Below are 26,283 nucleotides of genomic sequence, written 5' to 3'. Positions count from 1 at the left end.
TGCTACGGACACAGTTTCATGTAAAAAGATTTACATCATCATTTTAAATGGCTCAAGTGTATTCCATTTATGCATGCACCAAAATTTAACTAATGTTTTAGTGATGGCATGCGGTTTTTAGAAGCACCTATTATAAAAAAGGGACTGAGAAACATCCTTGTGAATCTATTTTCTTTTTGCTATTTCCCTTGGGACAAATAACTAGGAACTGAGATTATTGGGGCAAAGGCTAATGCTTATGTTAAATTTTGTATGTTTTTTCTTCTTTTCCACAATACACATTTATTTTCCATTGGTTCATTATTTGTGTGTAGAAGATTACAATATTTAATGTTAATTTTTACCAATTTTTTCTTTTATGGTTTCTGGTTTGTTTCATACTTAGAAAAAGCCTTTCTCAGCTCAATATTATGAAGATACTCACCTTCCTTTTGTTATTTTAATGGTTTCATTCTTTACATTTAAATTCTTGATCCATCAGGTACTTATTTGAGAAACGACATTGATGTAAATAAAGGCTGTCCCCAGTTAGTCATTTCTCAGATAATCTTTTTCCTACTGTACAATTATTTGTAACATAGTTTCATAGTTTACTGATTACCACTGAGACTTCTGAGTCAGACAGCATGGCATCCACACTTACCAGTAATGGCTCTGGGTACCGCTGTAAAATAGATAATAATTGCACGTATCTTCTAGAGGGTTAAATAAGCTAACCTGAAAAAGTGTTCAAGTACTTGAGACGAAAGTGCTCAGCAATGTGACTTTTTATTAAACACTTATACACACACGGCAGTTTATTTCTGGATTCGATATTCTGTTCACTGATATATCTTCTGTTCACACATATATCTATGTGATCGATCCATTAACATTCCATTATCAAACTCATTGTCCCATCTAATGGCTCCTCTTAACTCATTTCAACAAAAAAGGTCATTTCTCAGTGCCTTTTCTTATAACTGGCGCCCGAAAATGTTAACGTTGGTGTAAAACAAGCTGTGCTTCACAACGTAGTGAGAACCAAAACCCAAACTAAGGCACTGAACCAACATGGGGGAGGAGAGGGTGCTTATTTCTATACCTGTTCTGAAAGGCTGACACCCTCCCTTGTATCAGCCCTTGGCATATACCTGAGCACGCAGTTCTGTGTTACCCCCAGTGGGCCCTAAACTACTTGATGAGATCTGGACTTAGAAGCGCGGGGGCAAGGCCTGCCCTGACTAGGCCGTTACCTGGCGGTGAGCTGAGCCGACTCCCTACTCCTGGGCTAACGCCCCAGCTGACGAGTAGGTGGGAAACGTCGGGACCCGTTACATTTGCCTGGTCGGGCACGACGGCAGGCGGGGCGACGGCAGGACCACCTCGCAGCCCTCAGAGACGGAAGTGTGGAAGAGCCAGCAGAGGGAAGCAGAAACCCGGAACGGGGACAAACCCCCAGAGACGTGTGTGGAGAGGAGTTTCCCGCTCCCCTACGGCGTCACTTGACTCCCTGAAGCAAGTGGCCCGTCCCAGATGTTCCGTTCCCTCGGGTGCAGCGGATCTCTGTGCGCCCCGAGCGCCGCCTCCGAGCGTTGCCGCAGCCCTGGCGTTCCTGCCGTTCGTCGTCCGCCGTCGCTCCCGCCGGGCGCGTCCCGCTCGCTCCTCCCTCTAACGGCCTCCAGCCGCGGCGTCGGTGACGTCGTCATGGGGGCGGGACTTCCTGCTTTGCGCGCCCTTAGATCTGGGGACCCAAGCCACTCCCTGGGACTTGAGGGTGGCCTATCTCGGCCCGAGGTCGGCGGCTGGGCCGGCCCCGCACCCGTGTGACGGCCGCTCCACCGAGGAGCAGCGGGGATTTTCTCCGCCGCTGCCGCCGCCCTCTGATTTCCGCGGGGTCCGGAGCCCGAGGGCCGCGCTCGACCCTCTCCACCTGCTCCGCCTCTTCGCCCTGCGCTGCGAGCCGCCCCCGGCGGGCCGCTTCAGCACCCGCGCGTGGGACTGCATCCCTTCGCCCCAATGCCCGGGCGACAAGAGTTGAGTGAGTGCCGGTGGTTGGAGCTGTGGCGGTGTCCCCCGGTGGCGAGTGCGGCCAGGACAGCGGTCGCTGTTAAGTTTTATGTCCTCACGTTGCAAGGCCGTCTCTGAGTGGTACGTACCCTCTTTTTATGGGGATGCTCGCTATCTTGTCCGTATTTTGGAATACTTTTTGTTGTTGGTCACAACTTGCCGTTCAATTATTTTTTCTTGCAAAGTAATTGGAGCGGGTGTTTAAAAAGTAGGCTGTGAGACCTGTTTTGTAGGAAGAGAAACGCACGTGAAACTCTGGAGCGTTTTGATGCGCTCCAGCGTGGTTGCTTGTGTGGCCAGTTTAGTAACTGGCTAAACGTGTGGTACCTCCAGTTTAATTTGTGATGAAAAAGCTATGCTACCATTTTCCTTGATCCTGAGGACAATTTTAACAGTGAGGTTGGCTGTCATTACAGAGAGAACGTCTAGAATAAGTTAGTGAATGCTGGGCTTAAGTGGACACTGATAAATCCTTAGTGTTCAGCTTTTAGCCATAATAAATGGGCACTTAGCTCTTATAAATGTCCTCTGCCAAGTATTTTAAAAGCCTCTGGTCACGTTAATTGTAATGGTGAAGCTATTTCAATAAAATCTCAAAAACTAGGATAACAAGAAACTTGTTCTTAATTTCCTACATAGGATATAGTTTGTAATGTGTTCAGACTATGAGCACAAAATGCTTGAGTAGATCTCGAACTGAATAGGTTGTTAAAGCATTGCTTCTGTTACCAAGCAACATGTAAGTAAACAAGTCTGATACTCAACTAGAATATAATTAAATGTATCCATGCTATAATTATCAGAGGATTCAGAATTCTCTGAATTCATGGGTTTAGCCATTAGGTGGTTACAGTTAATACTCACCTTTTGTATTGAGGTTTGATTTCAAACTCATTTTGTTTAGAATTACTAGATTACTTTAAATTTCAGTGTCATATACAGGACTCTCCAGAGAGTTGTAAAGGGATGTGAGTTACCTTTTGGTTATTTAGGACAGAGTATTGTTGGTAGTCCCCTTCCTTTCAGTATTTTCTTTTATAACCAGATGAAGTGTGCAGGCTATATTCAGGAATTTTCTCAAATAATGGAGTAATGCCAGTTTAGGGTCACACTGGTTGGGGGAGAGAAGCTTTGTCCGCAGGTGGTGTATAAGCCTTTGTTTAGCCAATAAACTCACTCTTTCTCCACTCATTGAACCCTTAATGATATAATTTGTATGGCAAGTAGTTTTGAGAGCATATTTTGAATGCAGTAACCTTTCAAGTATGTAAGGAAGTGGGTGAGAACATTTGAGAAACTGTGAGACTGAATGACGTCTTTAAAACCAAGCTATTAGTATTGGGAATTGGAACTTGAAATTTAATATTCTTTACATCTTGCCCTTACGGCGTTGCAAAAATCCCTAGACTTCATTTTAGTCTCCTACCGCATTTTCTTTCCATATGCTGATGCTGAAGTAATGAAATATTCAAGTTGGGCAAGACAAGCAGAGAAGAAGAAAAATCAAGAATGACTCATGTTGTGTGATAAAATACTTAGTAATCAGATGTCAGCATTTTGTCATGGAAAGTTCTAATTCAAGAAATTAGAAGAATGAAATTGTAACAGAAAGATTAGTGAATTGTCAGAATTCTTTTTGTGTGTGTTTTCTAGGTACTGTCTCTGCCTAAAGTAAATGAGTTTTATTTTAACTTTATAATACATAAACGTATTAAGTTCAGTAGGTAATTTTCTCAAATTGTCTAATCTGTGTGTACTTTTAAGGAATGTGTGTATGTATCTGTAAAAAAAATTCCACAAGTACTCTTTCCTACTGACTGAAGTTACATTTCTTAATCTGAACTCCTCAAAATCTCCTTGTACTCTGCCTTTTCAAGTTTATGTTCTTTATAGAAAAGCTGTACTCTGACCATGCTGGTTTCTTCACTATCTTCTAACCCTTCCATGTGCTTTCTCCCTTCCCTACCAGTCCTCATGTCATTCTACCTACCTGGCCCGATTTCTTCTTTCCTAAAATCTAAATTATACCTTTTTCTATAAAGTTCAGCTCCACCATGAATTCTGTAGGAGAGGAAAAATTCACTATCTTCTTAGGGTCTCTGGCTGGGCCTAAGAATTAAATTGACATAAGACGTTAGTAAGAGAAAAGCATTCAAGTTAGAAATTTTTTTTTACATGTTCATGGGAACTTTCACAGGAGAATGAAGACCTCAAGAAGTGACCAGAGCAGAAAGCTTTTATACCTTTCAGACGAACAATAAGTTTGTGAAAAATTGACAAGACAAAGGGGTTGGGCTAAGAGTAAATTGTAGAGAAGTGACTGGGAAGGTAAGTGTTACTTTATCAAGGTCTGTACAGATTTCTGGGCTTTGATTCCCCATCTCTGGTGTTACGATGTCTTCCTTCTTCCAGGGAGGGCACCTTTCACACGGGAGTTTTATCTCCTGCTTTCAGGAAGGAAAGGAGGGTCAGAGTGTCCCTCTTGAACCTGCTGTTTCTGAAGTGCTTTTAACACAAAATAATGTACCGAAGTGGCATATTTTGGGTGACATGTTCTGAACTCCTTCACCTCCAAAGTCCTATATGTATTTATCAGTCATACTCACTTGAAGCTTATACTTTATATTGTGTATTGTTTTGTCATTTCTATGTATGTCTTACCTTCCTAACTAGATTGTAAGCTCCTGAAAAGCAGGACACCAGATCTCAATGAGCTGTATACTTAGCTTTTTCCAATGAAAGTTGCTGAATAAATGTTTCTTAGAGATGAGAAATATACATTTTTACTTTTCTTTTTGTTTTGCCCCTCCCATAGTGTAGCGGAAGTAAAAGAAAATATTTGAGAGAGTAACTGAGGGAGGAAGGGCAACTGTAAACCATAAGAAGGGGGATTAAAGAAAGGAAATTCACTGCAACCAAAACGAAAAGGTTCGGTTCTTAGAAAGTGTGAGTATTTGAGAATTTCCCAAGACAATATTAGTAGAAAGGACTCCCTCAGGAAAACTGGCAGTGTTCCCAAATGGGCTTGGAGAATTTGGTCAATTTCCTGGTTCCTCCTTAGTAGAATCTTAGTTTTAAAAATACTTCCACCCTCTTTCTCCTTCCTCTCCTGCTCCTTCTGTCTTTCAATTTCTCTCTCCCTATCTCCCATTTTACTTTTTACCTGGTAAACACTTAATATATAAAATTATGTCAATACTTTAATTTGACGCTCATAAATTAGTAATTCTCTTCAGTTTTATATTTTTTCCATCAGGACTGCCTCTTTGGGTCATGGAGAGATCACAGTCTGTCTAGGCTACACTCCTTTTTTAATTTAATTGAGATATAATGCAGGAAGAAAGAAATTAAGAAAGTCAGAAAGTACTCAGTTATTTGCTTTCTGTATATTGTAACTTCGAATTGCTTTTGGATTAAAATTCATAGAGTTGGGAGGAACCTAAACCTAACCATTCCCTTTTGGAAAACACCTATCATCTTCGAAGTATATCTTTAAATAAATTCTAGGTAATTTTTAAAGTCTAGCAAATATTGTATCTGACGTTTATAACAAAGAGTTACTTCTGTTAAAGGTATAAAAAAGTGGAGTCTCAGTACTTTTATAAATCTTGGTTTGATTGACTAGTTTCTTAGTGAGCTTCTGAGTTGTTGCCCTGTAACACAATTGCAGTATAACAACATAGCAACCATTGAAAACATTAGCACTGGACTGTAGGGATTTTCCTGATAAAGGCGCAGTGCCTATCTCCAGTGTTCACATTTAAAATCTGTCTTTCTCAATTGAATCACATTTTGGTTTAAGGCAGACATTTGAGGTATTGTTAAATGTACTTAATATAATTAAGTACATTTTTTGGAGTGTGACAAATTATAACTTGCACATTGATTTTCACATAGAGATGCATGATAAGTATATGTTGAAATTACAGTGTGTGTGAAGGACATGTGAAAAGACTGGTTCAATTAAAGATCAGTCTATTCTGGGCAGAAAAACTACGTATTAAGTAATAATTAACGTCAGAGTTCTCCACAAGTAGTTTATATAGCCAGCCACAGCGAGGGTGGGTGAAGTTGAAAAGGTTCTTTAAAGAACATTTTTATATTACTTTTGGAGGTTCCTGGAAAGCTTAGATCAATGAGCATTGATCCAAACAGGAGTCATGATTTTGCAGGAAGAGAATCCTGGTTCAGAAGACCAAGATTTGACTGAGTTAGTCATTTAACCTTTCTTGGCCTCTTATTTGAAAAAATAAATTCTGGAAGGTTTCTTCAGAAATTTATGCTTCTAATTTAAAGCAAATTTTGTTTTTCTTGTTCATTGGTTTAGTCAATATTTGAGTGCCTATTTTGTGGCCTGCACTATAACTAGTGCTAGGACTTGTGACAGGTGGCCAAAGTGGAGGCAGTCTTGAGTGGCTAAGCCCTTAGCTTACAGGGTCTGCACTAATTCTGGGTACTGTCAAAATTAAATTTCGGGACACTCAGTTGGTGTACTGAGGTTGGAGAATGGGTTGGTGTTAGGGAAAAAACACACACATTTGGTATTAAAAGTGTTGTGAGTACTAACCTTTTAAGAAACTGTAAAATGTTTTCGAAAGTGATTGTACTAATTTCATTCTTACCCGAAAAGTAGAAGGGTTCCAATTTCTCCACATCCTCGTCAATACTTGGGTAGCATCTGTCCTTTTTGGTTATAGCCACTCTCCTGGGTGTGCAGTAGTATCTCATTGTGATCTTAATGTGCATTTCCCTAAACACAAAGCATGTTGAGCTTTTCATGTGCTTGTTAGCCATTTATAAGTCTTTAGTGGAATGTCTACTCAAGTCTTTTGCTCATTTTTTAGCTTATTGAGTTTTTTAGTCTTACTGGGTTTTTTAGTCTTATTGAGTTGTAGAAGTTTTTGATATGTTCTGGATAAAAGTCTTTTATCAGAGAGATTCTTGACAAAGATTTTTCGCCTAGTCTGTGGCTTGTTTTCTTATTCTTACTGGTGTCTTTGAAGTGCAGAAGTTTTTAATGAAGTCTTATTTATCATTTTTTTTCTTTTTTGTCTTATGTCCTGTTTAAGGACTTTTTGCCTGATCCAAAGTCACAAAGATTTTCTCCTGCGTATTCTTTTAGCTTCTTCATTTATATCTAGGGTCCACATTGAATTTTGTGTATGGTGTAAGGTAAGGGTGAAGTCTTTTATGTTTTATGTCACGTGGATGCTAAGTTGTCCTAGCACCATTTGTTAAAAAAGGCTCTTTTCTCCTGAATTGTACTGGCACCTTTAAAAAAAAATGTGTTGAGTCTAATGTAAGGATTTATTTCTACAGTCTCAATTCTGTTCCATCCATATATATTCCCATCTTTACTTCAATACCATACTGTCTTGATTACTGTGTGTTATAGTAAGTTTCAAAAGGGGTAGTGTAAATTCACTAACTTTTTCAAAAATGATTCTAGATCCTTTCGATTTGCATATAAAAGTTAGGACCAGTTTGTCAGTTTCTACAAAACAAAACATTGCTGGGATTTGCATTGAATCCATAGATCGATGTGGGAACAACTGCTAATTTAAAATTGAGTCTTCCAACCCATGAACATGTAATATCTCTTCATTATTTAGATCTTTAATTTCTCTTGGCAGTGTATTTTAGTTTTCAATGTATAAATTTTAAATTTCTTTTTAATTAACTTTATTCTTAAGAATTTGATAATTTTTGATGCTAGGGAATGGAGTTTTTATAATTTGACTTTTAGATTGTTCATTGCTAGCATATGGAACTGCAATTAAGTTTGGTATATTGTTTCTGCACAAATGATCATGTCTGTGAATAAAATAATTCTACCTCTTTCTAATCTGAATGTTAATACATCCTATCATTCATTTTTGCCTTATCATATGTGCTAGACCCTCCAGTAAGATGTTGAAAAGAAGTGTGAGAGAGCATTGCATTACTACTGGTCTTAGGGGAAAAGATTTTCCCTATTAAGTATGGTGTTAGCTGTATGCTTTCTGTAGAGGCCCTTTTCTAGGTTTGAGGAAGTTCCCTCTGTCTCTAGTTTGTTAAGTTTTTAATCATGAATGAGTGTTGGATTTTGTCAGATATTTTCACTCTGCATCCAATGAGATGATCATATGGTTTTTATCTTTTATCCTGTTAATATGGTATATTAATTGATTTTCAGAGGTTAGGCAACCTAGTATTCCTGGGGTAAATTTCATGCTGTATAATCTTTTTTTATATGTTGCTGAATTTGGTGGCCCAAGATTTTGTTAAGGAGTTTTGTGTCTGTTATGAGAAATGTTAATATTACAGTCGTGTTGCTTAATGACTGGGATACATTCTGAGAAAGGCGTTAAGTGATTTTGTCATTTTGTGAACATCATAGAGTGCGCTTACACAAACCTAGATGGTGTAGCCTACTATATACCTAGGCTATATGGGATAGCCTATTTCTCCTGGGCTGCAAACCTGTGCAGCATGTTAATGTAGGCAATTGTCACACAATGTTAAGTATTTGTATATGTAAACATATCTAATAAAAAAGGTACAGGAAAAACATGGTACAGTAAAAACATTATCAAGCATTAATACAATGAAAAATGGCACACCTGTATAGGGCACTTAACCATGAATGAAGCTTGCAGGATGAGAAGTTGCTCTGGGTGAGTCAGTGAGTGAGTGATGAATTAATGTGAAGGCTTAGGACATTACACTACTTTAGACTTTATAAACACTGTTCACTTAGGCTGCACTAAATTTATAAAACAGCACGAGATCAAATCAAGCACAAGAGAAAATGATGCAATCTAGGGATGCAGTAAACACAAGATGTATGAGGCCGCTGCCGCTGTTACATGGCATACTGTTTGACAGCAAACTTTTTATTTTAATAAGTAGGAGTACACTTGAAAATAATGATAAAAAGTGAAGCGTAAATATGTAAACCAGTAACAGTGATTTATTATTATTATCAAGCATTATGTGTTGTACGTAATGATATGTGCTGTATTTTTACATGATTGACAGCACAGTAGGTTTGTTTTACAACAGCATCACCACCAAGACATGAGTAATGCATCATGCTATGATATTATGACGGCTACAACATCACTAGGTGATAGGAATTTTTCAGCTCCATTATAATATTACGGAACCACAGTTGTATATGCGTACATCATTGACTGAAATGTTATGTGATGTGTAACTGTAATCTTTTGGTTTCTTTTCCCATGAAGCCTTTGTCTAGCTTTGGTATAAGAGCAATACTGGCATCATAGAAAGAGTTGCATGGTGTTTCACCTCTACTTTTCTGAAATAGTTCCCAGAGAATTGCTGTTACTTCTGTAACTATTTGACAGCATTCATCAGTGAAGCTTTGTAGGGCTGGGCATTTCTTTGGGGGAAGATTTTTAATAACTAATTCAATTTTCTCACTTGTTATAGTTCTATTCAGGTTTTCTATTTTTTTCTTGAGTTTTGATAACTTTTACGTTTCTAGGAATTAGTCCATTTCATGTAAGTTGTCTAATTTGTTGACATAAAGTTCAAATTTTAAGTAATTTTAAAAGTTACTGTTACCTAGTAATGATGTTCCTTTTATTATTTTGGTAATTTGTTTCTTTTCTCTTATATAGGTAAATCTAGCTAAGAATTTGTCAACTTTTTTGACCTTTTTAAAGAGATAGCTTTTTATTTCATTGATTTTTTTTCCTTTTTTTTCTATTTTCTATTTCATTGATTTCTACCCTAATATTATTATTTTTTCTCTTCTGCTTGCTTTGATCTTTGTGTGCTATTTCCCCCGCTATTTTCCTATGGTGGAAGCTAAGATTATTGATTTGAGACCTGTTTTCCCAACACATGTTTAAAGCTATAAATTTCCCTCTAAGCACAGCATTAACTGCATTCCATAAATTTTGATGTGCTGTTTTTGTTTTTATTCAATTCAAAGTATATTTTTAAACAGTTCCTTGTGACTTCTTTGCTCCATGGTTTATTTAGAGATGTGTTGAATTTACCAATATTTGGAGTGTTTCCAGATTTCTTTTTGATGTAGATTCTACTGTGATCAGATAACATACTTTTAATAATTTCAGTGTTTTTTAACTTACTGAGTTTTGTTTTGTGGCCTAGCATAGGGTGTATCTTAGAGAATGTTCCATGTGTGTTTGAAAAGAATGTGTATTCTGCAGTTTGGGGTGGAGTGTCCTGTCAGTTACATCAAGTTCATTGATAGTTTTGGTCAAGTCCTCCATTTCCTTGTAGAATTTCTACCTTGTTCTATCAATCATTGCACTCTACAACTATGTTTTTTGAATTGTCTATTTCTCTTATCTTCATTTTTTGCTTGATGTATTTTGAGGTTCTGTTGTTAGATTCATATACACTTAAAATTCTTGTATCTTCTTGATGTAGTGACCCTTTGTCATTATGAAATATCCTTCTATGTAGTTAGTAATATTTCTTGTCTTAAAGTCTATTTTGTCTTCTTGGTACTATAGCTACTCTAGTTTTCTTATGGTTACTGTTTTTGTGGTGTATTGTTTTTGTACTGCTTTAGTTTTTAACATTTTTATGTACTCAAATCTAAGATGCATCTTTTGTAGACAGCATACAGTTGGGTGTTGTATTTTTGTTGTTGTTTTTAAATTCAGTCTTAAATTCTCTGCCTTTTGAATGAGGGTATTTAGTCCATTGACATTTAATGTAATTGTTGGTATTGTTGGATTTACATGTCCTATTTTATTTGTTTTCCATTTGTCTTATGATTTGTTTTCTCTGTTCCTCCTTTACTGGCTTTCTGCTTTAAATATTTTTTTTAGTGTACCATATTAATTCTTCTGTTGATTTCTTTTACTATACATGTTATTTTCATATGATGTTATGTTGCTATAGGGATTGTTATGTGCGTTTTAACTTATTACAGTTTCCTTCAGAATAATAGTGAATTAATTCTGGTAAATTATAGAAACTTTAATATGTCTTCTTCTTCTTTTTTTGTGTTTTGCCACATATATTTTACACCTATGCATATTATAAACCCAACAAGACAGTACTTTAATTATTGCTTTATACTGTCTTGTTTCTTTAAAGGAAGTGAAGAAAAGAAATGAGAACAATTATATTTTTAGAGTCTTTTGTATTTACTTATTTAATTACAATTTATGTCATGCTTTATTTTTTCCTGTGAATTTGCTACTTTCTAATGTGACTTTTCTAACTAGACGGTCCCTTCCTTTATTATTTCTAATAAGCCATTTCTTGTAGCAACAAATTACTGTCTTTGTCTGGAAATGTATTTATTTCACTATCATTTTTGAAGGATAATTTTGCTGAATATAGAATTCTTTTTGAGAGCTCTTTTTTTGTTTGTTTAAATTCCATGGTTTCTTTCCTGGCCTCATTGTTTCTATGTAATGCCAGCTATTAATCATATCATTCTCTTGTATGTGATGAGTCAGTTTTCTTTTGTTTTTTTAAAGATTTTTTTTTTCTTTGTTTATCAGCAGTTTGACTGTGGTATATCGTGATGTTGATTTCTTTATGTTGGCTTTGCTGGGCTTCTTGGATAGATAATGCTTTTCATTAAATTTGGGACTTTTCAGCAATTATTTTTTCAATTTTTCTCTTCCCCACCTCTCTTTTCTCGTCTTCTGGAAATCTCATTATGTGTATATAGTTCCACAGATCTCTGAAGTTTTATCATTTCTCTTCAGTCTTTTTTCCCCCCCGCTCTGATCTTCAGACTGGATATTTTCCATTGATCTATCTTCAGGTGCATTGCTTCTGTCTGCTGTCATCTCAAGTCTGTTGTTAAGTGCCTCTAGTGAGTTTTTTATTTCAGTAGTTATACTTTCCAACTTCAGATTTTCCATTTTTAAAAACAGTTTTTTATTTCCATTCAGGTTTTCAATCCTTTGAGTTATTATCAGTATACTTTCATTGAATTCTTTAAATACGGTTTTCTTTAGGTTTTTTAATATGTTTATTATACAGTAGCCTTCTGTTATCCACAGGGGATATGTTCCAAGACCTCTAGTGGATGCCTGGAACTTTGGATAGTAGTGAACACTACTTGTACTGTGTTTTTTCCTATACATATTTACTTGTGATGAAGCTTAATTTATAAATTAGACACACTAAGAGATTCACAATAACTAGTAATAAAATAGAAAAATTACAACAATATATTATAATAAAAGTTAGTGAATGTGGTCTCAAAATACTTGATTGTATTGTACATACAGTGTGGAAATCCTGAACAAAGGGAGGATTAACATCCCAGGTGGGATGGGGCAGGATGGTGTGAAATTTTACACTTCTCAGAATGGTGCGCAACTTAAACTTATTGTTTATTTCTGGAATTTCCTATGTAATATTTTTGAACAGTAGTTGACCGTGAGTAACTAAAACTGGAAAGTTAAACCATGAGTAAGATGGGATGACTTATTCCTTTGAAGTTTTTGTCTGTCAAGTCTAATATCTGAGGACACTCGGAGACAGTTGGTGTTTGCTGTTTTGAATGGGTCACACTTTTTTTGTTTTTGTTTTTTTGTTGAATACTGGATGTTTTAGATAGTATTTTGAAACAACTTTATACTTTGATTTTTCTCTTTAAGATTGATATTGTCATTTTGTTGTTGTTTGTGTAGTAGCTGCCTGGTCTATATTTTTGAAGTCTGTTCCCCTACGTTGAGTGGTTCCTGTTGTCTCTGCTGTTTTTATTTCTTTGTTTTTAAACCTGGCTTCCTGTGTCTGAATAGCTTTGTGTTCAACCAAGGATTGGTCAGAGATTGTGTTCAAATAGCTTGAACTACCATGGTTAGTACTGCTGATGGATCAGTGAAGTCTAGGCAGTGCGTTCAAACACAGTCATTTTCAAGTCTCTTTTACTTTCCACCAGCTTCTCTTGTGTCTCTTCTGTTCATGTGCTTGTAGCCCTGTTGTCAAGGATGTGTTAGTGGCCTGGTCCTGCTGCAGTCTCTGGTGCACAGGTTCATAGTCATTGTTTAATCTGGGCTAGTGAATAATTTATCAAGCCCCCTACTGCTGTCTCACCTCTCAGAATTCTTGTGAAATCCCCAGCTAGTCTGCTGATTGTTTGTTGCCACAGAGACTCCTGCAACCTCAGGCTAAATCAGAGATCTCCACTTTAACTGACAATGCACCAAATCAACACATCACCCTCAAGTAGTGGTGGTGAAACTGTTGTTTCCACACTGTGCCCCTCCCTTGTTAAACTCCTGCACTGACAGAGGTGGGGGGAGATGGGAACAGCCAAAGGTAAGAATGATTGTAGACTTGTGTTCTTCTTACCCAGAGTTAAGTTGTTTTCATGAATAAATACCTTTCACTTTGTTGAATGCCTTCGATTGAATTCCAGAGCGCTAAAATGGTTGTTTTTGGCTGTTTTGTGGAGAGGATTTGTTGGCTTACTTATTCCCTCACGTTGGAATTGGGAGGTCTTCTTATATGTAGAAGTTTTCTCTCAGCAGGATAAAACTTGTCCCGTACTTATTTTATATTACTCTTAATTCTTTGCACAAAATTAGACATTTACTAGTCCCTCCAAATGTGCTTTTCTGATTTTCCTCAAGGTTCAGATTATAAAATGTTTGGGGTTAGGAAATCTCAAGCTCTGTGATTTCTTGCTTTCCCTGTCATTTTGGTCAGTGGAAGAAAGTGTTTACCATTAACTCAACAAGTGTTTACTGACCACCTGACATATTCCAGCTATTGTGTACAGTTTTGGGGTGTAAAACGACGAAAACATAATCTCTGATCTCAAGGAGGCCTTAGCTTAGTGAAGGAGATTGGCATACAAATAACTGATTACAACGTGGTGAAGTAAATACATTGATATGGATAAACTTATAGCATTGTAGAAGAGCTCACAAAGACTCTCAACTCCGAATGGACTGGAGGAAAAGAATAAGGGAAGCATCCAGGGAAGACTTTCAGAATGAAGTAATAACTGAGTTGATCATAAAAACGAGTGACGGTTGAGATTAGAAGATTGCATTAGGTAGACGGGTCAGCCTGAAGTAAAAAGTATGGTGTGTTCAATGAACTACAAGTAGCTTAGTGTTGTTAGGATATAAGTACGTATCAGGGAGTTCTGAGACATGAGAAGGTTGAAGAGGGTCCAGATTGTGAAGCGTTTTGTGTACTATATGAAGCTTGGATTAACCTTTACTGGCCAGTTCTTCAAAACCTTAAGTGGGAAGTACTTTAGGATTCTGCAGAGGTTTGACTTGAATGTTGCTTATAGCTTCAATTTCTAAAAGCCACTATAATATACATATATTCAAAAGTGATATAAGCTAGTTTTTAAAAGTAGAGACTGCCAACAAACATATTAACTGGGATGGAATGAAAGATCTGATATGTATCTTTAAAATAATATCTTATGAATTTAAATTTTTATTATTAATATACATGAATAAAATGACATAGTCTGTTCTAAATATTGGAGTTTTATAAGATTTGAAAAAGAAGTTCAATTACTAGAATTGTTTGTAAACTATTGTAGATAAAAGGGAGTTATTGATAAGAGAATTTTAAGTGGCATCATAGATTTAGTAATGTTGTTGAATATGGATTTGAGGCTGACAAGAGCCAAATATTTTTGAAAATATTTTAAAATATTTATTGCATAAACATGAATGGAAAAGAATGGAAGTTTAGGACTTCTGGGTTATTTTCTGGAGGCTTGAACTTCAACTCTCATTCTCTTTTATGTTTATATGTTACCTGATGTGAAGAGCGGAGGCTTTTCCCCCTCCTTTGGTCTTCAGGTGGACTTTGAGGTTCCCCTATTTTTTCTTCCAATGACATTTTCCCTTTGATTTTAAAAAACAAAATCTTTTGTATAATAAGTGCAGGAAATACAGAAAATCACACCTACCATCTAGAGATAATGTTATTAATACAGAGGGTGCCAAAAAATGTATACACATTTTAAGAAAGGAAAAAAAACTATTAAAATTGTACTACTCAATATATACTGCTAACAAAAGGTGAATACAAGTCATGTGTGTACGTTATGTTGGCATTCCTGGTAGTTTAGTGTCTATCCTTTCTGTGGTTTTTTTGAAACATGTAAATATGCTTATTACAAAATAAGAATTATGAAACCTATGTTTTATAATCTGCTTTTTCAACTTATTTAACAAACATTTCCCAATGTTATTAAATATTCTTACATAACATTTTTTAAAGTAAAAATTTAACTGTGAAATTAGCTGGGTCTAGAGTTTTCTTTTAGGAAAGTTTTTTCCCTAAAGTTTATAATGTTTATTTTTAAAAACAGCTTTATTGAATATAATTGATAAGTAACAAGTTGTACATTTTAAAAAGTAAACAATTTAAGTTTTGATATACTGGGGATGCCAAAAAAATGTGTACAAGTGGACACTTTGGTCAGCATTTCACAAGCAGTAGTTCGCCATAATCAGAAGTGTTTGGACGCTGATGGGAACCACTTTGAGCATCTCTCGCAATTGCAGAAATCAAACGTGACTTGTATTCATCTTTTGTTATCCGTATATATTGAGCATTACAATTTTAATAGTTTTTTTCCTTTCTTAAAATGTGTGTACATTTTTGTGGCACCCTCTCTATGTATATTCCTGTGAAACTGTCACTGCTACAAAGTGATGGATAAACATATCCATCACCCGCAAAAGTTTCCTCATGCCCCTTTGTGATCCTCACCCCTCTCCCGCCCTCTGGCTCACTCTTTCCCATTCCAGGCAACCACTGATCTGCTTTCTGTCACTATGATTAGTTTCCATTCCCTAGAGTTTTATATGAGTAGAGTCATATAACATGTACTCTTTTTTTATGTCTAGATTTTTTTCACTCAGCATAATTATTTTGAGATTCCTCCATGTTAAAGCATTTGTTTTTATTGCTGAATAGTATTCCATTGTATGGATATATCACAGTTTTTTATCCATTCACCTCTTGATGTTTGAGTCTCACAAGTAAAGCTTCTATGAGCATCTGTATAAAAGTCTTTGTATGGACATACATGCTTTCATTTCTGTTGAGTAAATACCTGTAAATGAAATGGCTGAATTATATAGTAAGTATATGATTAATTTTTAAGAAACTGCCAAAGTGTTTTTCCATATGGTTTTCCCATTTTATATTTCCACCAGTAGTTTCTGACAGTTCCAGTTCCCCTTTATTCTAGTCAATACTTGGTATAGTCAACCTTTTAAATTTTACCCTTCCTAATAGGTGTATAGTAGTTTAGCATTGTGTTTTTAATTTGCACTTCACAAATGACTGATACTCATAGATGTGAATGATATTTCACATCTTTCAAGTCTTTTTTTAACCACCCATGTATCTTCTTTGGTGATGTGTCTTTTCAAATCTTTTGCCCATTTTTTGTTGTTTTGTTAAATTGTTTGTTTCCTTATTTAGTTTTGAGAATTCCTTATGTATTTTGGATGCAAGTCGTTTATCAGTATATGATTTGTAAATTTTTCCTTCACTGTTGCTTATCTTTTCATTGGCATTACATTGTCTTTTAAAGAACCTAAGTTTTCAATTTTGATGAAGTTTAGTTTGTCATTTTTTTTTCTTTTGTGGAATATACTTTTGGTGTTTAAGAAATCTTTACCTAACCCATGATCAGAATGATTTTCCCCTTTGTTTTCTTCTGAGTTTTATAGTTCTATGTTTTGTGTAATTTTAGTCAGTTTTTGTGTACAGTGTGAGGTACTGGATGTTCCCGGGAGCATTTGTTGAAAAGGCTATCCTTTCTCCATTGAATTGACTTCTCATTTTTGTCAAAAATTAATTAACCATATGTGTTTCGGTCTATTTTTGAACTCTCCTCTGTTTTTAGTGGATTTATGTTTCTGTCTTGGCAATGCCACACAATTTCATTTCTGTAGCATTTTAATAAATCAAGAAATCAGGTAGTGCAATTTCTTTAACTTTGTTCTTTTTCAAAGCTGTTTTGGCTAGTCCCAGTCCTTTGTGTTTCCACATAAATTTTAGAATCAGCTTGTTAATTTCTATTAAAAAGTCTGCTGGGATTTTGAATGGCATTGCATTCAATTTTGGAGAAATTAACATTTTAGCAACATTGAGTAATTCATTCCATGAATATGGTGTATCTTACTGTTAAACATGCTTTTTTAAATTGTCCCTTCTCCCATTATAAATAATACTGTGATGTAAGCACTATGAAGATGGAAATCTAATTCTGTCTTCTACTTTTAACTGGCCCTTGGGATGTGCTTAATATTTATTGAATGATAAAGGAAGAAGAGCTTTGAACACAAATGTTTGCGCACATCTCTGATTAGTTTCTTAGGATTTATTCCTATATGCGGAAATGCTAGGTTAAATGATATGTTCATTCTTAAGGCCTTTGATGACCAGACTAGACTGTCTCCCAGAATTTTTTTTTTAATTTTATTGGGGAATATTGGGGAACAGTGGGTTTCTCCAGGGCCCATCAACTCCAAGTTGTTGTCCTTCAGTCTAGTTGTAGAGGGTGCAGCTTAATTCCAAGTCCAGTCACCGTTTTCAATCTTTGGTTGCAGGGGACACAGCCCACCATCCCATGTGGGAATTGAACTGGCAACCTTGTTGTTGAGAGTTTGTGCTCCAACCAACTGAGCCATCCAACCGCCCCTGGAATTTTTTTTTTGAGGCAGAAATATCTTGATAACTATCACAAGGTGTGCATAATTAATTAGTAAAAGATGTTCCTGGTGACATCCTTCCCTAAGCTTTCTCTGAAATTACATTGTAAGCCTATGGGAAAGTAGGATTCATATCGCAAATTTTGTGGACCACTTTTCTGTCATTAAGTAGGTTTACTGGAACTGGAGATGACCAGAAATATGGAAGGTTGTAGTTTTTCCTTTGAGGAACTCATAGTGCCTTTGGAAAGATAGTCTACATAGTCGTAAGGCATAAGAGGAGGAAAATACATGTGTGATAGAATATAGAATAAATATCCTGAGACAAGCACAAGGAAGGCAGAAACCTATGGAGCAGAAAAAGGGCAGAAGCTATTCTTTATGTTCACTTTTAGAGAAACTATAAACTCTGAAAATAGTTTCATGATTGTTCAGGCTGTAGGGTTTAGGTTTGACTCCGGTCTTGATTTGTGGGTTAGTTGAAAAGATTTAAGAAGGTATTTCAATCTGGCATAACTACATAAAATTGTGAAGGCAAGAATAAGCAACACATGTCTGAGGAACTGTAAAGCAAACTTAATTGACTCCAGCAAAAAGTCCCTGTGGGGCAGCAAAATGAAATGTTTGCATTTGTATAGGGAGTTGGCTAATTCAGAGATTTGAATTTGGCTGAGAAATTTAGATTTGATCCAATAAACAATAGGAAGGATTATAGTTGGAATCACAGTCTGAAAACTGTACGGAAAACATTGTCTTGGTGGGTATTTTGTAGGCTATGTAAGGATGAGGAAAGACTAAAATCTGGGATACTGTTTAGAGAGTTCTGTTAAAATAAACCAAGTACAAAATATTTCAGGTTTTGCACTGGAGGGTGATTGCCTAGAAATGGAGAAGAATGGTTAAAATAAGCAGACAGATAAAGAAGAATCAGCAGGATTAATAATTTATTACAAATAGGAGTTGGGGGATGAGTTGTGTGTAAGAATTAAGGGGATATAGTCATAATTGATTTTTGTTTTTAATAAGGCAGGTAGAAAATTTGAAGCAAATGAGCTTAATTCTTGTTATGTTGAGCTTCCTTTGTAGATGGGACACGTGAGTAGAATGTGAGTTATGAGCTGGGAGAAAGGCAGGGAATGTGGGTGTAAATTTGAGGGTCAGTCAGATGTAATAATTGAAGCTCTGAGAGAAGTGTCAAGCCATGGTTGTTGGCATCAATTCAACACCAACAAGAATCCCCAGTTTGGGGTGCGGTGAGGAAGGAAACTATTTAGTGCAAACAGCTCAATTGTGATACAGCATGACTGTGAGAACAGCATGGCTGTGGCGCAGCTCAATAGTGTTATAGCTCAAGTATGAAGTAATATGGCTGTAAGGTGGCCCTGGGGCCAGGTCCCTCTTTGGCTAGAAAGCTCTACTCTGTTCCACACTGGTCTGCTCTGCTTTGCTCCTGAGAGACATCTCCGGTGTTTCACCTTAAGTGTTTTAACTCCAGCTGGGGAAACAGTCTTCAGTAGAAAGGAAAAGAGTGCTCTCCAAGCTAGAGGGGAGCTGACTTATATAGACAGAAGTCCCTGCCCCTCGTCCCTGATTGGTCTGTTCTCATGCAAATGAGGACTCGCAAATCCTGGCAGTTTGAATGGTCCAAAAGGCACTGTTCTGATTGGTCAGAATAGAGCTGCTCTGATTGGTTGGTGAAGATGCTGATGGAGATATAGCTGCACAGCTCCAATTGAAGGGGGAAAGTCTCGGTCCTATTGTTTGAAATACTGTTTCAGGAACCCCTTTATAAGGGCTGGCTCAGACTCCTGGAACACAGTGCAGGCAGGCAGCTCCGTGCAGGAGGCAGGCAGCTCAGTGTGGGCTTCTTCCTGACCTGTGGTTTGTGTGCGAGTCCTGTGTAGAAATGGTTGCTGGACACTGTTTTTTAAAATTTGAGCCCAGTTAGTCACCGGGTCCCCTTCTTAGTTGGTGTCTTCTTTCTCAGGGTCCACAGAGAGAACTTGACTTTTCTCATAGAGATGGAGCAATGGACCAGAGATTTCTTAGGGTGAATAGGAGAAACGGGAACAAGTAAGAAAGAGCGAGAAGTGTTAGTGAAATAGGGGGTGATCATAGTGTTGTAAATTCTAAGGGAGAAGAATTTTCAAAGAGATTCATAAAGGTGATTGTGTGCAAACTTCATCGTTAACTTCTTTACATTTACTGATGTTTCATATAGTTGAGTAAACATAGTAAACGCCCAATGAAAGATAATTGCAAATTATTCTTTTAATTATTGGATTAATCAAGCTTGAAATATTTAAAGTGGTACAAGTTTTCCCTGCTATCCTAAAGTAGAGTGTTCCTGTGAAATCTTTCGTAAGCTGAAGTGGCGTAAAGTGAAGAAGCAATCATCTTAGGACACATCTTGCTAACGGATGCGCTTGGCCTAAATCCAGATAAAGCACAGACGCTCACAGACACAGTTCACAGTTGTGGCCGCCTGATGCTGGATGCTGAGTGCAGTTCCCAGGGAAGGAGCGTGGCCACTCTCGCTGCTTGGGGTGCGTGCTGCCTCTAGAATGGCTGTAACACAAACGATGAACGCTATTTCTGCTTTTTGCCTTTTTTCATAAAGTGAAAATCCTCTTCGGATTCTTTCAGTTAGAGAAAACCGGTGCTAATGTAGGTGTTTTGTAGAAGCAAAGTGGTGTAAAGCAAGCTTTCAAAAAGCAGAGGATACCTGTATTATCTATTTTTTAATTGGTAAGGAAGGAGTAATGACGTTAAATTATTTTCATAGTTTATAACCTATGTGTCAATATTCTCAGGTAAAGAGATTGCCAACATTATGAATTTTGCCACAGATGACAAAAGTAGTTTGTTGTTTTTTTTGCATCATTTAAAAAGACATAATTTTAGCTTAGGTAAAGGGAGTAGTATAATCCTTTATACTTAGAGTTTGGAAGGTGCTTTTGCCTATCTAATATTATGACAGTTTTTAAAGTTTGATTTTCTTGCCCTTAATTTTCCAAATGGATTATTGTACATGTTCGTACCACCTCAACACTGGTTTTATTCTTTCCTACTTGGTAAACCAGTTTTATTATGTCTCTGCTGTAAAAATGTTTTCCAGGATAACTTATATAATTTAAAAAGTCTTACCACAAGGTGTCATTGTAACCTATAAAAAGAATTTCCATGTAAACATGTACAACACCACTTTTTACATTTCCTTGTGTTTTTAAGTTCATGTTTTTCTGTTTCATATCTGTCATATTTTAGTTGTCTTAAGATATATTGTGTATCTTTTGTATTAAAGGAAAAAATAAAGTAGCTCATATTCTTGAATTCTCATATTTTTGCAAAAACATATGCTTTCCACCTACAAATTTCTCAACATTGTGTTGCTATAGAGATGATTGTTTGAAGGAAAGAATGAGGAGGAGTAACAGCAGGTGGACATTTAAGGAACAAAATACTTATTTTATGTCTTTGTTCCTGACAGAATCAGCTTTAGTGTTTATTCCTTTGCTGATAAAATCCTTGTTGGAGGAAAGGTAGATATTCACAGTGTTTTACTGTAATACTATTTACAGTTACTATGATGCTTTTGCAAAGATCCCTGTGCTTGAGTCTTCGCTCATGTGGAAGATTAGTGCTTGAAATAATTGTCAATTTTGAAACAGCCTTTCTTCTACTTTAACTAGATTCCATTTTACCTTTTTTAAACTGTCCTATTTCCTGGTTGGCCTTTTAATTAGTGACATTAAAATGGTTTTTGTTCTTTTTTTGAGGGAGAGGGGTGGCAATGCCTAACAAATAATAAGTCATGTTACTTCTCCCTCCAAATTCATTTCAGGACTATTCCTTGTTGACTGCCGGCTGCCACTGTTTTAGTTCAGGCCTTCATCGTTGCTTTCCTGAACTTTTGATTTCCTCTTCTCTGCTTTTGATCTTTCCTCTTTCCCTCAACCTCCCCTCTGGTCTCTACACCTTGGATAACCTAGTTTTCTGAGATACAAATCCACCCACAAGCTTAAAACCTTTCATTGGCTCTCTCAGACCCCAGGATAATTCCAGGATTGTGCACGCCCTACCCTGCCTCTCCAGGCTGCTCTGCCCACCCCCACCCTGCCCCAGTGTTCTTCTCTTTTCCATACCTTTGTACTTGAGGTTTCTTCCCTGCATCCCTTTCTTTGTTTTAGCTCAAGATTATCTTTTTTGTGACATATTCCCTGACAGCTTCTCTAGCAGAATTCGTACCCTCTCCCCTCTGTACCCATACTGCTTATAAATATATTACAGTGCTTTACAGTTTTCAAACTTTCTGAATTAATTTATCATTTTGAATAGGTAGTATATGCATATGGTAAAACAAGTTGAAGTACGAAAAGAATTTAATAGTAAATTTTCTCTTATTCCTGTTCAGTCAGGACATGTTGGTTAATGTGTGTTTTATTGACCACTGTGAATGAATGAACTTGAGTGCAAGGATTTTTATTTATTTATTTCTGTAGTCCTGTACCCAACAAAGTGTCTTGCATATAATAGGCATTTAGAAAATGTCCATAATACTCTGAAAATAGGCAGGCTCTTTCTTGCTCAGAAGTCTGCTTAACAGAGTGGTCTGTGTATTTCTGTGTCTCCTTCAAAGCCCTCTTAGTATATGTAGACCACTCAGTAAATATGGTACAGTAGCCTGTCAATAAATATTTACTGTTTAATTGCTTTTTTAAAGAAAAAGATATATGGTTTTAAAATTAGCTTGTTAAGTCTTGAGGATGGCTTTTATTTATCTCCCTCTTCTGGCTCTGAAAAATTTTATGCTTTCTTTTTAGCAGATTCTCAAAGATCAAAAAGAGAATGCTTCTGTTAACTCCAGTAAAAATATCAGGTGAACTCTTACCAATTTTTACCCTTAACTTTTCAGACTAAGGCATAAATCTCATGGAAATTAGATTAAATCAGGATTTATTTAAAACACAAATAGTTTCCAAGTTATATGGTTAGATGAGTAGGCAACCTTCATTTTGTGTTTGGAGCCATATGGTAGCCTTTTCTGTTTTAGGAGAAATATGGGACTGTGAGCAAAGAAGACTCTACAAGTTGCACAGAGGTATTAAGTGTTCACAGACCTTTTGGAAAGCCCTCCTGTTACATGTAAGAGAGCCTACACTGAGAAACACTGCAATGAATTTGAAGTATGGTTTGAGCAACAGTCCTTGTTGTTCAGATCACAACTTCTCAGAGACTTTTATAATTTATTTCTAAGCAGTTGAGTTTGACTGGTTACTATAGCCTACCTTCCAGAATTCCTTTGTGTGAATTAAGCTGTGCAGAGGCAGACAGTGCAATTATAAGAATAGAATAACATTTTAATTCAGAGTGCTTAGTGGTTGACTGCTAACAGCTCTAATACATATCTTCTTCCCTGCCTCTTGCCTTGCCCTCCTGTTTTTCTCTAAGTCATAATTACGGGGCCTGGCATCTTACCAGGGCTTTGAAGGGTCTGCTCCCAGCTGTACTTCAGGTTTGGCAGGGTGTCAAACTGTGGCATTTTTTGTATACCAGACACCTTGGCTAGCCATCCAAAGGCTGTTTCGGTGACTAGTTTAGGATTCTCTCTGGATTTTAAAGAAATTCGTTTCTTATCTTTTGCTGATAAGTGAAAATGCCTGATGTAGGTTCTTCCTAAAAAACAACATTCACATTGGGGGCATGTAATGAAGGATTGTTTTGAAATGTGCAAAGGCATAGCATGTGCTTTTTAATGGAATGTGTTTTGGAAGCTTTCCATGCTTATCAGCAGCTGTCTTTTAGAATATTTTGAATTGCCGTTTTGGGGGGCAGACATTGTACCAGTGCTAAAGAAATACGGTTCCTGTACAAAAGAAAATGTCCTATGGCGGTTCGTAGAGCTGGGGCTGGTCAAAGCAGTAGTTTTTGGAAGGACATGTGGGTCTGGTTATGAGATAGTAATAGTTGCAGAGAGGAAGATGAAGTATTTGAAGGGTTGTGCTGTCTTTTAAAAACTGCCTTTCACAGAGACTAGTCATCAAAATAACCAGTTTCACTTTTTTAAAAAAATGCGGTTTGAACTGTGTACTTAACTTTTTAAAATTTACCTTATGAATTTCTTTATTGACTCTGTGCATTAGGAATTGTTTCTATATAGTATGTGTGCCTAATACATATTTAGATGTTCTGTGAGTAATTGATACCCATATATTGAGTGGTTGAAATCGGAAAAGCCTGATCATGGTAGGAATTTAAAGTTGTGATAGAAATTTTGGTTATGGGTAAATTTCATTATGAAAATATATACTGAAGAGAAAGTGAATGTATTAGTTACTTATGAGTATAGTGACAAAGTACCACATACCGGGTGGTGTAAATTAACAAAAATGTATTTGCTCAGTTTGACGACCAGAAGTCTGAAATCAAGTGCTGTACTTCCCCCAAAAGCTCTGGGAGACAGTCCGTCCTTGCTTCTCCTGGCTTCTGTGGCTCCAGGCATTCCTTGGTTTGTGGCCACATCCATCTGCCTTTTGATCACATTGCCTCTTCTCAGTGTCAAAACTCCCTCTGCCTCTGTCCTAAAAGGATACTGTACTTGCATAGAATTAACCCCTGGTCCTTTGCAGAAAGTGAAAGAATTCACAGACTCAAAAAGGAACAAAAGTTAGAAAGTTTATTTAAGAAGAAAGCTGCCGGCAGAGAGGCTGCCAGAGGCAGTCTCGAGCGGACAGCTGCACCTAACTTCAGGTTAGCTTTTTCTCATACAGGAAAGGGTAGGTAGGTTTTCTTACAGCAGGAGACGTGCTGTATAGACAGGTCATTTGATAGATATATGCAGGTTATACGACTGGTTTCTTTCTGCTTTTGCCCAGAATGCATATAGAAAAACCCACGGGGTTAGGGTGGTGGCGGCAAGCCTGTAATGTTCATTTTATTCTAATTGTATTATAATGAGGCTGGAGTTCAAGCAGGCTCCAGCAGTCTGCGCAGGCGACAAAAACTAGATTATTCCTGGTTGGGGTTTACCTCCTTTTTCTAAGGATGTTTCAACAGAAAAATTTATCTCTAGGGGCTGAGTCTGGGTGGTCCCTAGGGAGGGGATGTCCCCCTCGGGCTCACTTTTATTTACTCTTTTTCTGCCTCATCTGATGCATGTGATTGCATTTAGGCTCCACTCGTGTAATCCAGGATAAATTCCCCCCTTTAAGAGCCTTAAATTAATCACTTTTTCCCCCATATTAGGTAATATTCACAGGCTACAGAGATTAGGAAGTGACATCTTTTTGGGGCCGGCATTCAGCCTAATACAGTCTGGAAGCCTCAGTTACTGAATATGGATGACAAAAGTGAGTCAAGGCTAAAGTAGCATTAGAATGGTGAACATGTTCATTTGATATTTTTGAGCTAGTATGTGCCTGTGTTTATTTTACGTACTGGAGGTATAAAGATGAGTAAAACATGTTTCTTGCCCTGGAGGAAGTTAGACTGCATGTGTTGCATAACCTAAAATACAAATTAGAAGACAGAATAATTACCTGAATGTTTGAGAGAGTTAGGAAGTACTTCATGGAGAAAGTAATGCGTTCTTGGTCAGCGTTTTGAAGGCTGACTAGGAATTTACTAGATCAGAGTGCAGAGGGATGGAAAAGACCTTCTGGGCAAGGAAATTAGTATCTGCCAAGACATAGAGGTGGAAAACAGCAGTGTGTGCCCAGGAAGCGACAGTAGTCAGTGTACAGAGATAAATTTCAAAGTTGTTTCCATTTCTAATATACAAGTAGTTATCTCACACTTTACCCATTGTGAAGTGAACATTTTTTGTTGTGATCATTCTTAAAGCAAAGATCTTTTAGATTAAGATCTATGAATGGCCATTAAATACATGAAAAAGTGCTTCAGGGAAATGCAAATTAAAACCACAATGAGCTATCACTTTACATTCACTAGAATGGCTAAAATTTAAAAAAAAAAGACCTTGTTTAAGTAATTAAACAAGGAAGCCATTAGTCTGAGGTGGCTCTAAGGCCTTGGTAGTCTTGTAAGTAAACCGAAGCCTGAGCCAGAAGCCATACACTCATCCAAGGAAATGAAAGTTAAGAACAACCAATCACAGCCAATGAGGTATTCCCAAATAAGGCAACTCCTTAAGCTTGTAGCCAAATAAATGGTTTGCTTGCTTTGCTTCCACATCTTCTCCATTAGCTCCTCTTGGTGGAGTCCTGTCAGTTGGGTGCTGCCTGATTGGAATAAACTCTTGAAAGTTTTAATGTGCATAAATTTGTCTTTTAACGACAGACAACACCAAATATTGGCAAAATTGTGGAGCAAACAAATCTCATGTTGGGTTTGAAAGGAAAACTAGTACGACTGCTTTGGAAAAAGATTTGCCACTTTCTTATAAACATATACTCCATGATCTAGCAGTTTCACTCAGATATTTGCCCCTCTCTCCAAATGAAACCATGTCCACAAAAAGTCTTTATACAAGAATGTTCATAGCAGCTTTATTTATACCGTGTTTACCCCGAAAATAAGACCTAGCCAGACATTCAGTTCTAATGCGTCT

The 26,283-nt window shown here is 36.9% G+C and overlaps 1 protein-coding gene across 2 annotated transcripts in view; it reads left to right on the top strand.

Annotated features, from left to right (window-relative positions):
• Positions 1-1,766: 1,766 nt before the first annotated feature.
• Positions 1,767-26,283, top strand: part of CEP83 (centrosomal protein 83) — a 113,305-nt gene continuing 88,788 nt past the window's right edge. For both annotated transcript variants that reach the window (XM_033118247.1, XM_033118246.1), the window contains exon 1: positions 1,767-2,130. The gene's annotated coding sequence lies outside the window, so the exon portion shown is untranslated. The remainder of the gene's footprint in view (positions 2,131-26,283) is intronic.

This window comes from Rhinolophus ferrumequinum, chromosome 10 (genome assembly GCF_004115265.2).
Source record: "Rhinolophus ferrumequinum isolate MPI-CBG mRhiFer1 chromosome 10, mRhiFer1_v1.p, whole genome shotgun sequence".
Classification (NCBI taxonomy): Eukaryota; Metazoa; Chordata; class Mammalia; order Chiroptera; family Rhinolophidae; genus Rhinolophus; species Rhinolophus ferrumequinum.
The sequence above is the reverse complement of the archived record's forward strand: the minus strand, read 5'-3'. Positions and strand labels throughout refer to the sequence as shown.